Source organism: Ixodes scapularis, unplaced genomic scaffold (assembly GCF_016920785.2).
Source record: "Ixodes scapularis isolate PalLabHiFi unplaced genomic scaffold, ASM1692078v2 PGA_scaffold41__6_contigs__length_2269736, whole genome shotgun sequence".
Classification (NCBI taxonomy): domain Eukaryota; kingdom Metazoa; phylum Arthropoda; class Arachnida; order Ixodida; family Ixodidae; genus Ixodes; species Ixodes scapularis.
In genome coordinates this window covers 1,629,014-1,642,605 of record NW_024609870.1, presented here as the reverse complement: position 1 = coordinate 1,642,605, position 13,592 = coordinate 1,629,014, and positions in this window count along the sequence as shown.

Genomic DNA, 13,592 nt, shown 5'->3' with positions numbered 1-13,592 from the left:
GTTCCCACACCGGGCTGTTGCTGTTGCTCGCGTCTTCCTTCTCTCTCCTCCGACCGACGTTTCAAATTCCGCTTCGTTTCCCGTCCGCTTTTCGCACCCCCAGATGGTTGATGGCGGCGGCAGGCATCTCGTCTTGCTCAAGTTCGCCCGAGCTGGTGTAAACATGACGTGAGGCCGTGGGCAAAGCTCAGTCCGTCATGTGCCAGTCGAGGTTACCCGAGCATCCACGTGCTTTCCTCGTGCTCGTCTCTTTTTTTCTTTTTGTGTGCTTATTTTTCGTCCTGTATGTTTACGTTCTTACAAAGCGCCGTACCACGTGAGATTTATTGCCATCTCGTTGTCGGTTTTTCTGTTTCTTGCCCTTCCGAGCTCCGAGTCAGAGTTCAACTTACAACAGCTCATACGTTATTACAGGACGCGCATTTTAGATCGTGTCTCGTACGACCAGCAGATATGGTGAGTCAAAAATCTTAGCTTGAGATACCAGGCATGTATGTGCCTTTCAGAAGCTATTAAACCGGAAGCGCTAGAGCTTACAAACTTTTATCTCAGTGATGACGTGACATAAAGAAATGTATACTGCTCGACTGACAATTAGAAAATCGTCCTCATACACAAATATTTTACATATGCCATCACTTATTAATCCTCTATGCAATAGCGTTGACGCCTGAGCTTAGAAGGCATCAGAATATTAATGTACAACGGGCAACCCGAGCCTTGCTTTTTTTTTTTTTTTTTTTTCACAAATATTTTTTTAAACGAAAACATAAAGGTGTTTCTGGTAAATAAAAGTTGTTAAAATGTTCATTCGCTCTTGCTGAGTGATAAACATGTCCGAAATAAACCGAGCAACGTGCGACACTGACGAAATCCGTGTCCTGTTTCGCTGTTTAATCCCTAAATGTTCATAAACTTTCTCGTCTTTAATTCGTTCATATCCGTTTTGGCTGTTTTACCCCGAAATGCTCCTGTCCTGTTTCGCTCTTTTACTCCAAAATTTTGGTTTATTTCTTTTTATAACATAGTGCAGACCAAGATAGTCCAAGCAGGAGTGACTACAAAAGAGTAAATCACACTCAGCACACGAAAATATACAAGCAATACTTTCGACAGGAACTACAAACAAATAACTTTTATACAAAACATAAAAAGCTACCAGCAGCAGAAGGTAATATAGCAGTGAGAAGCTATGCAGTCATGAACTGGAAGGAAACGCCTAACTCAGTGGGAAGAAAATTCCATTCACTAATTGTTCTGGAGAAAAAAAAATTTTAAAAGATGGGACCGATAAAAGTGAGAAGCCAGCAGGGACTCCGGAAGTAGATTGTGAGTGTGTGTGTGTGTGTGTGGGGGGGGGGGGGGGGCGGGCGGGGGCTGAAGTCAAGCATTTTGTTTTGTATATTTTATTTCAGACAAGGGCTGGAGCCGAATTTCTGTTGTTTTATTTTTACTTACTGTTTAAAAAAAAATATTGTTTGCATGAAGTTCCTTACTTAGCATGAGCAATCACTTTTCCTTTCTGCTTTATAACAACAGTAGGGAGTTTTAGTGCCTCGTACGCAATAGAATTGCGGGTCGGAATTGCACACGCGTAGAACGCAATACTGAGTTTCGCGCATGCACTTTCCGACCCTCAAATCTTTTACGTACGATCCACTAAAACTCTCTAATATCGCAAAAACACTTATGCATAATGTTTCAGACAATTTAAAAATTTCTACAAGGATACACAGCATTGCCAAATTGAGTTGGCGGAGGATCATGATTATTCTTGAAATGTTCATCCAAAAAGACATCCACGCTATAAAATGAACAAGTAAGCCAAGAAAATTACATAAGTAAATATAATGACATCTTAATACATATTTTGAAAATGTGCACAAAAGCCTGATAAAGGAAACAGATCCTATATAGGCCCCAAAACCACGTGTGTTAATCGTCTCGAGGAAGACCAATGCCCGCCGCCGTTCGCTCAGCAGTCCTTGAGACAAATTCCTTGATGACGTCGTCCAGGTTGAGCTCGACGTTCTTTCTTTTTAAATGTGCAAAATAAGGAGGCGTCTTAGTCTCCCCTTACTCATCCGGCTGCGTAGATTCGTTTTAATTCAGCGTAACGCAGTAAACGAGCGTTCCCCCGAAGCGACAGATGCAGGCACAGAATGAAGAAGTTTCGTATATTTTACGACTTGGTCAAGAGTTCACGAATTTCGTCGGATTTTGCCTGTAGTGTCCCTTGTAAGGGAATCAAGGTTGCATAAAAGAGCTGCCAAAGTAAAAACTGCGCAGAGAGTCGGGCCGGATCAAAATCGCATGCATGCGACCTCTTTCAGGTCATCTGTTGTGAACTGTCTTCCCCCGGCAGCATTAATCAAAATTCTCTCTAGTTTCCTAGCCTGCTTCATACCAGGTTATTCACACCGCCGTTGAGTTTCACTCAGAATGCAGTCTACAGCCGCAAAGTACTCCTTCCGTAACGCTGCCTTGCAATCAAATACAACTGGCGAGAAGGTTGTTGCTCATTTCAAGCCTTCTTGACGGTTTTGTCGGCCTTGCGCTGCAAGGGTCCTTCAAACCTAGTCGCATTGCAGTTCAGCTCGCGCAGACCCACAACTCTTCAAACGTGACTTTATAGACCGCAGACGGGACGTTGCCTCGCAGAGAGTCTCTGCGGCATCTTTGGTACCTGCGGCGCAAAACGTTGAACGTTGCAGTACCCTTGCAAGTTCTTCGCATGGACTGAACAAAGCTATAGAAATGTTTATTCCTAGCAGCGTTTCAAACATTTTCAGAAGCCTCTCATAACCCTTCAAAATGGCCCTGTTGTTGTCTGCAGTCGAATTGGGGGGGGGGGGGGGGGGGGGGGGGGGGCTCAGCCTCATCTTGAGAAACCTTGGGGGGTGCTCTGCCCCCCCCCCCCCCCGGTTCCGGAGTCCCTGGGAGCCAGCAAGTGTTGGTGATAATATCTGGTCTGTCTCTTAGTAACGGGCTGTATACCTATGTGAGGCGATTACTAGAAAGCCTATCATTTGCAAGAAGGAACAAATGCTTGAGCCCAGCCTTCTTTCTTATTTCCTGTAACAAGTCGATTTTGTTTATCTGCACTAGTGAGGAAAGAGAGTCGGATAGTTTCAATTTATTGTAAATAAAGCAGAATGCCCGCCTTTGAACTTGTTCTAGTATATTTCTATCTGTTTTCGTAAAGAGGTTTCATACAATACTGGCGTATTAAAGTTCGGGTCTTATAAGTGACTGGTGCGTAAGTAATTTTACATTAGATGGCGCATTCTTTAGTTTTTGCTTAATCAATCCAAGCTTCTAAAAAGCAGCAGATGTGATGTTGTCTTTATGTTTAGACCAAGTTAATATCCTCTCCTCCTCTCTCTCTTGCCGGTGTCATTGAGAGAGGCTGATGTTCTTTGTCGGGTTGCCGCCGATGTGATGATGGCAACCCCAATTCCGCCTTGGCCAACGGAGATGTAGTGGCAGAGGGACACCCAGATGAAGGTTACGAATATATATATATGATTTATTTACATATATAGTTACGGACTGGGTTACAGATCTTAGGAGCTACGCGAGACCTCTCGGAGTCCTGGTGGCGTCTTGCCCCCTCCGATGCTCAGCGTAAACTGCCTTCCTCTTTCCCGCGCGCCCCCAAAATTCCAGGGATCGTCCCCACTTTCCCGGGCGTCTGGTCAGCATCGCTTGTCACCTCGCCGGGTCGCTCCGCACCCCCCGCCGTGTCGCTCCGACCCGGCGGTTCTTCTCGCCGACTCCCCACATTTCCAACCCTGGTGCCCGAGATTCGGGTTACTTCGGAATTCGTTAATTGCCGTCGCGTCCGGGACTCGTAAACCATTGCGGGCCCCCTGTTTTCCTTTGAGCCCGTCACCAAAAAAAACCATACAAGAATATATATACAAAACACAGTTTCCCCGAAAGTCCTGGGACCTAACATCTCCCCCCCCAACTGTGTTGCTCGGGCTGCAAGAACGAGCAACACACCAAAACAAAAACACAAAGTCTCAGGACCTAGACGCGAAGTGTTCACCGTGCAGCCTGGAACGGCGATTAGCTCTAACCTTCCCGTATTACAAAATGAAGCTCTACGCTTCCGGTACATTCGTAGTAAAAGCAAACACGGAAACACAAACACACACAAAAAAAAAACATGCATTAGCACTAGCACATAATGTTATACGGTTAGCACAACTCATATGGGAGGCCCTAGAGATCACTCCATCGAACGTCATGTCAGCCCGGAGCCACACCTCAAGGCCCGCCGTCTCTAGGTCGAAACTCTAAGCCTAGACAACGCGTCCGCACACTGGTTCATTGACCCCTTAATATGCGATATAGTTATCTCGTAGCGCTGGAGCGCAAGGGACCATCGCGTCAGACGCGCGCTACTCGGGGATGTGAGGGTGAGGTACTTCAGTGGATTGTGATCCGTGACCACCTTAATTTTAGCCCCGAAAAGCCAGGTTTCGAGTTTCGATAGCGCCCACACGATCGCGAACGCCTCTCGTTCGATTGTTGCCCAGCGAGTCTCCGTCGGGGTTAGTTTTTTGCTCAGGAAAGCTATGGGTTGTTCCCGCCCCTCCCCATTCTCCTGCGAGAGACAGGCGCCAACCGCAAACTCGGACGCGTCCGTCGTCAAGACAAACTCTCTCATCAGGTCTGGCGCGGCCAGTTGGGGTGCCTCGGCCAACTTCCCTTTGGCGGCGTTAAAGGCTGCTTCCGCATCTGCGGACCACGGAATCTGGTTTGCCACCCTCTTACCTGTTAGTTTTGTCAGTGGGAGCACCAGTTCCGCAAAATGCGGTACATAGTCACGATAGTAGTTGAAAAGGCCCAGAACACTTCTCAACTCCTTCTTTGTAGTCGGTCGCTCTAGGTCCCGCAAGGCACGAGTGCGTTCGGGGTCCGGAGAATGGGATCCACCTCCAATTACATGACCCAGATACTTTACCTGATCCTGCCGACTGCGCCAGTTAATTTCCTCTCCTCCTCTCTCTCTTGCCGGTGTCGTTGAGAGAGGCTGATGTTCTTTGTCGGGTTGCCGCCGATGTGATGATGGCAACCCCAATTCCGCCTTGGCCAACGGAGATGTAGTGGCAGAGGGACACCCAGATGAAGGTTACGAATATATATATATGATTTATTTACATATATAGTTACGGACTGGGTTACAGATCTTAGGAGCTACGCGAGACCTCTCGGAGTCCTGGTGGCGTCTTGCCCCCTCCGATGCTCAGCGTAAACTGCCTTCCTCTTTCCCGCGCGCCCCCAAAATTCCAGGGATCGTCCCCACTTTCCCGGGCGTCTGGTCAGCATCGCTTGTCACCTCGCCGGGTCGCTCCGCACCCCCCGCCGTGTCGTTCCGACCCGGCGGTTCTTCTCGCCGACTCCCCACATTTCCAACCCTGGTGCCCGAGATTCGGGTTACTTCGGAATTCGTTAATTGCCGTCGCGTCCGGGACTCGTAAACCATTGCGGGCCCCCTGTTTTCCTTTGAGCCCGTCACCAAAAAAAACCATACAAGAATATATATACAGAACACAGTTTCCCCGAAAGTCCTGGGACCTAACAGACCAGCTCAATTTTTTGTGAAATGTCAGCCCAAGATACTTTACAAGCCTTTATTTTGTACTCAAAAGAAAATTTTTGTTTCGTGATTCTAAAAAAAAAAATAGTTTTCTCAAGATTCAGGTTTATTTTATAATGGTCGCACCAATCCTGTATAGACTTAAAATGATAATCAGTGCAATTTTATTCCTTGCACAGGTTACTTCTTTAAACAACGCAGGGTCATCGACTACTGAACGGATACTCACACCTGTGGCAACAGAAACAATATCATTAACATACATCAAAGACAGTAATGGCCCTATTACACTTCCTTGTTGTACCCTGGAAGTCACATCAACTATCTCTGAGCAGGCACCACTAAGCTCTACATACTGTTGACGGCCATGCAGATAGGAGCCAATCTATTTTATGTCTGGATCAGGACCAGTACTTCGCAATTTCAGTAGTTTTCCATGTACTATACTCTGTCAAGTCAAGGAATAAAAACTCTATCTAACCAGATTTGTTCAACATGGCGGCAAACGCCCCCAGCTTAATACCTCACAAACACACAGACTGAAAGCCATCCAGCTTAACAAAAGAGTCACCACCGCCCATCATTCCCTGTATCGTTTCAGATCAGATCCCTCCTTCCCCAATTTCCCCTGCCCTACGCCGAACCTTGAAAATCCACTGTCCAACTGCCACACAGTCATCCTGTCTCCCTACTGCCACAACCCCCCCCCCCCCTCCACACTGGCGGCTGTGGCTGACCTCGGCGGCTCAAGCCGATCAGCTGGCTCTTGTCCGCTTATCGGAGGAGCACCTCTGGGGTCTTTATTTGACCCTCAATAAAATAAGTTCTCTTTTTCTCTATTGCTGAGCACTGATGGATATTTATACTTATTGGAGCCAGTACTTCTGCGGTGTGAAAGTAACACGGTGAAGCGAACGCCCGTGGGGCATAAACTACTGGCGTGGCCGCAAAATGATGTTACAGGCAAGCTATGTATAGGCCATAGGGCGTACAGTTCTGGGACATTACTACTAGGCGCGAGATTATCACGCGTTGGCGTCGCGAGCGCCATACGCATCGCGCCTCTCGCTGACCGACTTCGCAGCGAGGGGCAAAGAGCTTGCGTTCCCGTCATTTGCTTCTCGTGTTTCTTTAAAGGTGAACGAAGATAATCGGGTTCTCTGATGGCAAATGGACGTTTTGCTAAATTACCCAAGCTCAACGACCGTGCGCGACTGTCATTACACGCGCTGCGCGTACTGCCTTCTGCAGCAAACTCTTTTTGTAAAGTAAACATCCAAAAGAAATAGCACTTTGCACGCGCGTTCACCGACGATTTAGTTTGAATATTTCGTATGTTTAATAGAGATAATCTGAACGCGTGCGACGCGTGAACCTACGTTCCCATCATTATTTTTGAGGCTTAGGGAAGTTTACAAAAGGTCTATTCAGATGGTCAATCGCCTGCGAGCCCTTGCTGACGGCACCGCAACCAAAAGCGCGTCAGCCGCGCACAACGTGACCCTCTCACCCCAACACTAAGCCCCGGCAACAGGTTTTTCCTGAAAATCCCAGGAGAAGTTGCACCTACGGGAATTATGAGACTGTTCGGATGTGCGCTCGTGCCTGCTTGAACGCTTCGTATGTTCTGGTAGCGGGATGATTTGTTCCTTCTTATCATTAGGAGCTAAGAAAATAAATCGAACGGAACAGAAGGTTATCACATACTTCGTTTTGCTTTCCTTTCGCCTTCTCTGCGTTTTGAAATCACGAACTCTTGAACAAAGGTCCACTTCGTCTTCGCTTCTTGGACAATTTCACGTGTCGGACATGTGAACGTCACTAGAGCCACTAAATTAGCTGCGGTTAGAGTATCGGCACTCCATTCCCCGAACTGTTATGGCGCCGCCATTTTGATGCCTGTGCAGAGCAGGCGCAACTGCCGATCATCATGATTCAAAAGTTTGAATTCCTCAGCATTAGATTCGGTATTAGGAAGGTCATGTAACATCGGTTTGCTCTGTTGCGTAAACATTTGTGGAGGGCAGAAAAGAATTTCCTGTGATTTCAGATAAAGCTTCTGATGACTGGCAACCATCATTTTAATACACAACATGGCCAAGTGTCGTTACTCTCAAGCGTAGCTTATTTAGTAGCAATGAAAGTTACAACGAGTACAAACGAAAACAATCGGGCGGGAAGACGACGACGAACCATGGCTCCCGTGGAACCTCATTCAGAACGAGAGCATCCGAGAAGCAAGCCTGGCAACTCGTCGGTCGCTCAATCAGGTGTGAACACTGGTGGACGCCAGTCGCTTGTCACTAGTCGCTCCAGTGACTGTCCCAAGTTGCAAGTGTGACCGGGCTCTAAGAGCGGAGTCGAACGCTGGGGCGAGACTGCCTCCGGCTTGCCACGCGCAACCTTTTTTGTACACGCGTTGGATTCTGGAACATTCGGCGTAGAAGGTTCGGTGTGCAGAACATTCTAACCTCGAATCAGCCCAAGGCGGGTCTCGAATTTACCAGAACATCACATTGCAGAGTCAACAAAAACGTGTAGACGCGGCCAGAAATCGAACCTTAGCCTTTTGCATTGAAGGGAAGCGCGATAACTTTTAGGCCACGGGCGGGCTGCGGTCAGCTGCGCGCGCGGCACTATGACGAAGACGTCGGCTCGCTCCGAGTGAAGGTTTGTCGTAAATTTCCCCGTTTAGAGGTCATATACTACTCAATATTTTTCCATCACAATTTAGTTCAAGTCACTGCGAAGTGCCAAGGGAAGATTAAAAATAAAATAAAAGATGGAGTTTTTTTTTTTTTTTTTAAATATCGATCGATGCCCAATCTTGCCACATCTTGAGGAACCAGCTGCATTTCCGCGTTAATAACAAGAAGAGAATTAAAGGTGGGCATATTATCTTTATATATCCGTAAAGAATATTTAAAGACGCACATTTTGATATGTTTCGCGAGGCATCATAAAAAAATGGTTTACTTGCAAAAAAACAATTGTGAATGTGTCTAAAACGCGTTTTTAGGCCAAGTTTGAAAATTTTGGTAGCTTAGAAATATTTTATTGATATTTTTAATTTTTTACGCATGTGTTGTATATCTTCCGTAAAATATATTTAAAAAGTTAGGGTGACGTGAAAGCTTCGATAAGAAAAAGAAGACTGTGCAAAGTAGCCCTGTGAGATCCTCTAAATTTCCATGCCTGGAGCTTCTCTACATTATATCTCAGCGGAAACAATTGTCACGGTGTTCATATATAACTGACAGTTCCTCCCAAAAACATGGCTTTCATATATTTAAAAAGAAATATCAAAATTATGACCCGGACCATCATCGCTCGAACTGGCGTGGAATCGCCCCATAATAACGGAGCTTACGTACACATATTTAGGTGTCATATTATCATCTGGCTGTTCGTGCAATGCCCACATATAAGAAGTAGTTCTAAAAGCTGGCAGGGCAATGAATTTCATTCAACGTAACCTAAAATACTCACAACCTATCATAAAAACAACTGCTTATTAAACATTTGTTAGACCAATTTTAGAGTATGCATGTGCTGTCTGGGAGCCAGCCAAGAAAACATTGATTGATAAGCTGAAAAAAATACAAAACATGGCGGCTAGGTTCGTTCTCGGATGATACGGGAGGAAAAAAAGCTGTAAAGAAAAGAGAAAAAGAAGAAATGTTTAACAACCACTTTCCGTACGTCGGGAAAAACTGCGACTAAAGTTCTTATTCTAAATAGCTAGAAACAAGGTCTAAAGAGACAAAGATTATTTGAGAACTGGCTGGTGAAACGATTATGCAAACAACAAGTTTCAAAGAAAACTATTTTTCATGTTCCAAAGGACAGTAAGAAAAGTGCTCTCCAGAGGCCTGGAGAGCACTTCCCATTCTAACGCTTTGGAGCTTTGAGTTCCTAAGAAAGTAAAAGTGTTAATCGGTTAACATTCCGCAAAACCTACCAAGTAAAGAACTCACCTTCCTCAATCCAGAGTCGATCAGCGACACCACCGTGTAAACTGTGCAGTGGGTTAGTGCGACGGTGGACATCACACAAGTGCCGCGTGAATAACGTGCACTTTGCAAAAATCAGATTGGCCTGGAGGTTACCGGTTCCCAAACTTTGTTTCAAAAAGAAAAATAATAAAAGGCGGGTACGCGGACGTCCGGAGACCACGTGCCCCACGACATAGTCGCAGAATTCCCCCTGAACACTTGCAGCAGCATTGAGACTGCTAGACATATAATGGCTTGGAATTAAGTGTTATCTTTACTATTTATGGCAATGCTCGGTTACAGATGTCTTCAAAAACATAGACAGCCTCGGCAATCTTCTTCGCAAAGGTGTGGTAACTCCGAAGAACGCTCCAAGCTCACAGCCGTCTTAAAATATTATAAAAATAAAAATCGCGTTTTTTTTTCTCTGACAAGAAACGCAATTTAACTGAGAACAACCTGAAATTGAGTATAAAGGCCCGTTCACACTCTTGCGACTGTGTAAGACCGAGAGAGACCAGACCGGTTTTTAAGCCTCTTGCGACTTCTTAGGACCGGATGCGAAGCAGTGCATCCGGTCCTAAGATGTCGCAAGAAGCTTAAAAACCGGTCTGGTTTCTCTCGGACGTACTCGGTCGCATATATGTGAACGGTGCTTAAGAAGAAATGAAATAGAAAACACTCATTGAGGAACATATTCCAAACCCCACCTACACAAAGTGCCTGCATAACCGACGATCCCATACCTGATGTTGCGTCACGCACAACGGCAGGATATCAGCCATTGACACTGGCGAAATTCGGGGTGCAGTTTCGTACACACGCTCATGACTAGTTTAATTAATATCCGGACATTATATATCAAAACAAAAATGACGTTTGGTTATATGAAGGCTCCCTTGACCTAACGAGCGCGAAAAGTTAAAGGGGAAGGGGGGGGGGGGGGGGGGAGGTGCAACAATTTTAAGATTAAAAGAATTTGCATTTTGTCATTTTTACGTTGTTTATCGTGTCCTAGAGGCTAGAGAAAACATCTCCTTCATTAAAAAAACGTCGCGATTCCGTTGAATACTCGCAAAGCAAAAGTCGAACTTTTTTTCTCCCCTTGCAGCCGCGAGTGGCAGCCGAAGGAATTACGGTGGGAGGCTTACGTGACCTCGCTCGGCTCTAAGCTGCAGCACAACGCTTGCTAGTTAGTGTCAGCAGAGAGAGGGAGAGAAAGCGTCCTCCAAAAGAGCACACGGGAAGCTACACGGCACCCCGAATTACGTCACTAGGAGGGGGACCAGGTGTGACCCTGAATACCGGGAGCGACATGAGGGGTGCTAGAAATACCTATATTTATCTCTCTTTTTTTACGCAATAACTCGGACGCGTTTTCGAAGTCGGTTTTCTGCTCTTTACTTTAGAAGTGTCAGAGGGCAACTTCCACAAATGTTTGACAGAAGTCCGGAAATCGTTGCACCCCCCCCCCCCCTTTTTCTGGACCGGACAATAGCTTTAAAGGGGTACGGAAACGAAATTCCAGCCCTAATTTTTTAGCTTTAATGTGTTGCATGTTGCAGCATAATCTAAAAAGAATACCGGTTTTCGTTGAAAGGCACAAGAAAAATTATTTGAAAGCTAATTAAGCTATCTTTAAATCTGCACGTGGTGAATGCAAATGGAGTCTGTTTGGGAGGTATCTAGCAACGTTGGGGAGTTCGCTACGTAGTCATGACGTAGCAAGTTCTACCGGAGCAGTGCCGCTCTTTGGAATTCAACATTTTCCTTCCTAGCTTTCCTCAACTCACAAATCGCGCATCGTACCAAACAGTTCAAGAAGACGGAAAGGAGGGACTCCCCTCTTGCTCGGACCCTCGTTTGTGTACCCGAACACAGCCATTCTCCCTCTAGAAGATTAGTCCGTCGCTCAAAAATTTTCACAAAAGTTGCTTTTCCCACCCCGTTCACCCCTAAGCTGAAAGTGCTGTGGAAGATACGTGCGCCTTGGACCAGCCACACACTCGTCCCCCCACGGGTACTTCGAACTGCTCGGTTGTAACGCCGCAAGACCTTGCACAATGCAGGCAAAGCTGGCGACGCGCATGCCCAGCAGCGGCGTTTTCTTCATGGATATCGTAGCAGAGGAGAAAAACGGTCTGCTACAATTGCCTATTGACACCAACACAACGCTGGCAACGCCACCAGCGGCAAAGCTCATAACCACGCCAGCCTTGCTACGTCACGAATGCGAGCAATCTTTTTTTCGAGACCGCGACTCAGTTTCTATTTGAGATGGAAACTGTTAAGAACAAATCAATGTTATTGATGAAACAAGAAGGATGTCAAGTAGCGGTCGATGCTCTTAACGGAGCCAAACGATAGACTTCAAAGAACGTCACCTAATATCGCTGTGGAGGGCCACATTATGCGTCTGCATGCTTCCATGCACTTGAAAGCAAAATGCAGCGCTTGACACAAGGCTTGCGAGCGTGTGTAAATTCAAGATGCAACAAGGCGAATGAAACGATCCTGGACAGAGATAAGATCACCATAAACGCCCTGTTCACACAATTGAAAACTCTGAACAGCCGTCCACGAGTAAAGCACCGGCGACGTAGGACATATCGTCGTTAGAATATGCCAAAACTTCACCTCGTTTTCTTACGACTGTGGAAGTGGAAGGAAAACCACTTCGAAGGGGAATCGACACAAGAGCCAGGGTCTCCATTATCGCACAAAGAACGTTTAAAGACTTCACCGGCCTTCAATGTGAGCCTTCTGACGTCGTCCTATTACGTTATCGCGGTAAACGTTCTAACGTCTAAGGAAAGGTCGTCATGTCCGTTCGATTCCTGAACAAACTAGCTATGCTACCTTTGCACGTTGCACGTGGTCAGATTCCCACACTACTTGGAAGAAACTGGATCCACGTCTTTAAAATTAGTCAATGTCAAGGAACTTACTGCTACATCAGACGTGTACACAGTTTTAGAAAATCACAAAGAAATCTTTTCCGACAGACCTGGTACCCCCAAAGGTGCGAAAACAAAGATCACCATCCCACATCCAATTCTCGAAAAGTAGCCGGTACCCAGATTGGAGTATAGGTGGATAAATCTTTCGGGTGGCCTCAAATTCAGTGAACTGGATCTGAAAAACGCGTATCAACAAACAACGATCAAGCCCAAAAGTAAAAAAAAAACAAAGAAAGACTCTTTCCATTTAACGCTTTAAATTTACTTTTTTTCAGTACACCTCTTGCCTTTTGCGGTGTCTTCAGCTCCTGCAATTTTCCAGAAAAAGATGAAAAATCTGCTGCAAAATATGCCACACGTCGTCGTATACTTTAATGATATTCTCGTGACTGGACTTGACAAATAGAACCATCTGAATAATCTCGAGCAAGTACTGCAGCGTCTAGAGGACGCCGCTCTAAAATTCAAGTTAGAGAAATGCACCTTCATCACCTCCGAAGTGGAATACCTCGGTCATGTAATTACAGCAGAAGAACTGAAACCAATGCCTCGGAAGGTAGAAGCTGTTGTAAATGCTCCACGATCAGTTTATTTAAAGCGGCTTCAAAGTTACCTTGGGCTCATCAAGAATTGGGGCCAACTTGCCCCCAATTCTTCGACCCTCGTACGACCTTCTGGCTGCTAGTACAACATGGCGATGGCAGCAAATTGGGAAGAATGCTTTTTAGAAGAGCAAAGAGCTTTTCACTTCTGCATAAGTGCTTCAGCACTTCAATCCTAGCAAAAAGATCGTCATCAGCACGTCCATATGAAGTTGGAGCCGTACTCGCCCATCGAGATTAAAAGAAAGAGAAAGGTCGCATAGCCTTCACCTAAAAAAACCTCCTACCAGCTAAAAAGTGAAAGCCGTTTACAACTCCTTGTAACGCCGAATTAGACCGCAGCTCTTAAGGAGGAAGGAATGCTACTGGGGGGGGGGGGGGGGGGGGGGGGGGGTCACGTGACGTCAGGGGGTGTCACGTAACG